This window comes from Arachis ipaensis, chromosome B10, assembly GCF_000816755.2.
Source record: "Arachis ipaensis cultivar K30076 chromosome B10, Araip1.1, whole genome shotgun sequence".
NCBI lineage: Eukaryota > Viridiplantae > Streptophyta > Magnoliopsida > Fabales > Fabaceae > Arachis > Arachis ipaensis.
The window spans coordinates 74,442,121-74,447,138 of record NC_029794.2 but is presented as its reverse complement, the minus strand read 5'-3'; positions in this window follow the sequence as shown (position 1 = coordinate 74,447,138).

Here is a 5,018-nt window from a genome sequence, read left to right as displayed (position 1 = left end):
TCATCCATCATAGTTTATCCAATTTTTGTAAACCTAGGCTACTAGTTTAGTATTTAAACAACTTTTAGAGACTTATTTTGTATCTCATGACATTTCATATCTAAACTTTGTATTCTCTGATGGCATGAGTCTCTAAACCCCATTGTTGGGGGTGAGGAGCTCTGCTATGTCTCGATGAATTAATGCAAGTATTTCTGTTTTCCATTCAAACACGCTTGTTCCTATCTAAGATGTTCATTCAGCTCTCTTAGTTATTCACAATTCAACTGATAAACATAATTGACTTCCTGACTAAGATTTACAAGATAACCATAGATTGCTTCAAACCAACAATCTCCGTGGGATTCGACCCTTACTCACGTAAGGTATTACTTGGACAACCCAGTGCACTTGCTGGTTAGTGGTACGAGTTCTGAAAAGTGTGATTCACAATTCGTGCACCACACAACTTCCCTCGTGCGCGCACAGCACTAACGCGCACACGTCCTCTGCTAGTACCTCATCGACGCGCCAGCGCATCTTGCGCGCGCGCCGGTTGCGCGAGTCAGTTTAATACTTTCGCGCATGGTCTTGTTTTCTTTCTCCCTCAACCCTTTTTCTTTCTTAGTTTCTTTTCCTTCTCCCTCCATCATTTCCCTTCTCTTCTTCTTCTTTCCTAACCCACCACCACTGTCTCCGGCCACTCACCGGCGACAACCACCTTTTCCGGTGGCACTACACTTCCCCTATTTTCGCTCTCATCTTCACAAAAGAAGATTCAACCTTGTTCCTTCATACTTTTGAAGGTTTCACTTCTTCCATTTCTTTACATCCATTTTCCCTTGCATTATTTCTTCTAGTTAGATGCTTCTTATTGCTTTACTTAGTTTCCCTTTTGCTTGCATGATGCTGTTTCTTGCTTTTTGTTTGCTTACTTTTCCTTTTTCCTTTTTTCTCCATGGATGTTGAATTTGAACTTAATTTGCATTAATAGATCTTTTGTCATTCTTTTTCTTATCTTTGCCAGTGTGTGATGTTTATGTGATGATTGATGTTCCATTTTGGGCTTTGAATTGGTTTAGTATCTCATAATTGCTCATTGCTTGATTATTGTACGCCAAGTGTTTGAGGAAATGCACACATACCATTTTGGTTCATTTTAGTCATATACTTTCAAATTAGTGCTCCTTCCTCGTTCACTTGCTTTCTCTTAGATGCATTGAGTCTAATTTGTGTGCTTAAAGTTCATACTTGCCAATTAGATATTAATTGAACATGACTTGCTCTTTATTATGGATGCTTGAGATTACTCTTCTCATGCCATTGCATGCTTTACTTCCTCTTGCATCCCATGCCAAGTGTCATGACCCTTGCTTTTACATTCACAATGGGCACTACAAGTCACTTGCATGTTTTTTTCAAATTGATTCTTGGCTTTAATGTTTTCCTTCCTTCCCTTCCTTTTTAGGATGGCCACCAAGAAAGGCAAGGAGATAGCTTGGAGGAAACCGGCCGCAAAAAGGGCACCCCAAAGGTCAAACTCTAAGGCGCGCTCTTCATTAGGAGCCAAACCCCTATCTACAAAAGGGAAGACACCCGCTCCTATTGATGAGAATGACAAGGGCAAACTGGCGAAAGATTCTTCAAGATTCCCCAACCACTTCTGTGAACTTATGTTCCCCTCCATAGCTGTAAGGAACTATCATCCTGAGCATCTACTCGCTCCGCCGGACAAGGTTTCTCCTTATATTTTGCCCCGCATTGAACAGCGAGGATGGGAGTTTCTCTTGAGGAAACCAAGGGAAATCAACCTCTCTTGGGTGGAAGAATTCTACACTAACTACCATCTTCCCTCTCTTCAATCGGTATACATGCACTGGAAGCAAGTCTCAGTTTCAGAAGAGGCTATTCAACAAGTGCTTGATGTTCTACTAGTACCAAGTGACATGGATGGCTACCAAGAAGTCTTACGTCAGCGAGAGAAGTTTGGATTCGATTGGGACTCGATCCTCCGAGTCATTGCTGAACCATAAGCATTTTGGATGCGTGGTCGACTGCGGATGAGGCCCAAGAGCATTGACGCTCGCTTTCTGGTGCACGAAATTTTGATATCAATGTTCACATTACTCTCTTACAATTTCACACAACTAACCAGCAAGTGCACTGGGTCGTCCAAGTAATACCTTACGTGAGTAAGGGTCGATCCCACGGAGATTGTTGGCTTGAAGTAATTTATGGTTACCTTGTAACTCTTAGTCAGGAAAACAATAAAACAATTCACTTATCAAATTTGATTGCAAGGAATAAAAGGGCATAAATATAAATACTTATTGTGCAATGATGGAGAATATGTTGGAGTTTTGGAGATGCTTTGTCTTCTGAAATTCTGCTTTCCTCTGTCTTCTTGTTCATGCACGCACGTCCTCCTATGGCAAGCTGTGTGGTGGATCACCGTTGTCAATGGCTACCATCCTTCCTTCCAGTGAAAAGGGTCCAGGTGCGCTGTCACCGCATGGCTAATCATCTGCAGGTTCTCGATCGTACCGGAATAGGATTTACTATCCTTTTGCGTCTGTCACTACGCCCAGCACTCGCGATTTTGAAGCCCGTCACAGTCATCCAATCCCAGAATCCTAGTCAGAATACCACAGACAAAGTTTAGACTTTCCGAATTCTCATGAATGCCGCCATCAATCTAGCTTATACCACGAAGATTCTGATTAAGAGATCTAAGAGATATTCATTCATTCTACGGTGAACGGAAGTGGTTGTCAGGCACGCGTTCGTGGGGAAATGATGATGATTGTCACGTTCATCACATTCATGTTGAAGTGCGAATGGATATCTTAGATAGGAACACACATGTCAGTCCTTTTTCAGCCTGAATCAGATTTTTGCTCAGCTCCCTCAATTTCAGCCAGAAAATACCTGAAATTACAGAAAAACACACAAACTCATAGTAAAGTCCTGAAATATGAATTTTTCCTAGAAACTAATGAAAATAAACTAAAAACTAACTAAAACATATTAAAAACTATATGAAATTAACCCCAAAAAGCGTATAAAATATCCACTCATCACAACACCAAACTTAAACTTTTGCTTGTCCCCAAGCAACTAGACAAATAAAATAGAATACAAATAAGTCATGAAGTAATAATATCTCAGAGTTTTTGAGTGAAGCTCAGATTCTAATTAGATGAGCGGGACTAGTAGATTTTTGCTTCCGAACAGTTTTGGCATCTCACTTTATCCATTGAAGCTCAGAGTGATTGGCATCTATAGGAACTTAGAATTCAGATAGTGTTATTAATTCTCCTATTTCAGTATGATGATTCTTGAACACAACTACTTTATGAGTCTTGGCCGTGGCCCTAAGCACTTTATTTTCCAGTATTACCACCGGATACATAAATGCCACAGACACATAATTGGGTGAACCTTTTCAGATTGTGACTCAGCTTTGCTAAAGTCCCCAATTAGAGGTGTCCAGAGTTCTTAAGCACACTCTTCTTTTTGCTTTGGACCATGACTTTAACCGCTCAGTCTCAAGTTTTCACTTGACACCTTCACGTCACAAGCACATGGTTAGGGACAGCTTGGTTCAGCCGCTTAGACCAGGATTTGATTTCCTCAGGCCCTCCTATCCACTGATGCTCAAAGCCTTGGATCCTTTTTCTTACCCTTGCCTTTTGGTTTTAAGGGCTATTGGCTTTTTGCTCTTGCCTTTTGGTTTTAAGAGCTTTGGCTTTTTCTGCTTGCTTTTTCTTTTTCTTTCTCTATTTTTTTTCTGCAAGCTTTTGTATTCACTGCTTTTTCTTGCTTCAAGAATCATTTCTATGATTTTTCAGATTATCAATAACATGTCTCATGTTCATCATTCTTTCAAGAGCCAACATATTTAACAGTCTTAAATATCAAATTCAAAAGACATATGCACTGTTCAAGCATTCATTCAGAAGACAGAAAGCATTGCCACCACATGTAAATAATTAGAATTTTTCTTATTAAAAACTCGAAAAATATTGCCTCTTATTCTAAATAAACTCTTCTATTTTATTTATGTTTAATGATGATGAGAAAATTAAATTATAGCTGAATTGGAGATAAAATAAAAAATATAGATACTAATTACTACTATATGACTCCTAAGGTAAAACTCAAATAAAAACAGTTATCACAGGGTTAAGGTTAAGATCAGAACTCAATAAACTTGAAGTTGGAAAGTGGATGCCTCTTTAGTCTGTGGAGTGCTTGGCCCTTCTAGGGATAATTTCTGATGCTTTAATTCCTTCAATTCACGCCTTTGCACTTCTTGTTCTCTGAGCAGTTTGCAGAGCATGCTATTTTGATTTTGCTGTTCTTCCTTCATTTGGTCCATGGCTTCTTGCAACTTAGTAACAGATGCTTCAAGATGTTCCCAGTATTCAAATTGAGGGAGTTCTGGTAGGAATTCTTGCACCCTCCTCTTGATGGGGTCATCCTGCATTTGTTGTTTTTCCATTGTGATTTTAGTGATTGGTTGCTCCACTGAGATATATGGTGCATGAAATTGTGATGTCCAGGCTCGAACAATCCCTGGCAACGTGAGCAACTTGGTATGCGTAATCGTAATTACACTTTAATTATGTAAAATTCATGGCTCTTTCTTTCCCTGGCAATGGCGCCAAGAACATGGTGCCAATACCATGGTTCACAACTTCGATACAACTAACCAGCAAGTGCACTGGGTCGTCCAAGTAATACCTTATGTGAGTAAGGGTCGAATCCTGCTTGCTCCATCTTTTTCTTAGTGATGGGCTTGTCCTCTTTAATGAGGATGTCTCCCTCTATGTCAATCCCAGCTGAATTACATAGGTGGCAGATGAGGTGAGGAAAGGCTAACCTTGCCATTGTGGAGGACTTGTCAGCCACCTTGTAGAGTTCTTGAGGTATAATCTGATGAACTTCCACCTCTTCTCCAATCATGATACTATGGATCATGATGGCCCGGTCTATAGTAACTTCAGACCGGTTGCTAGTGGGAATGATTGAGCATT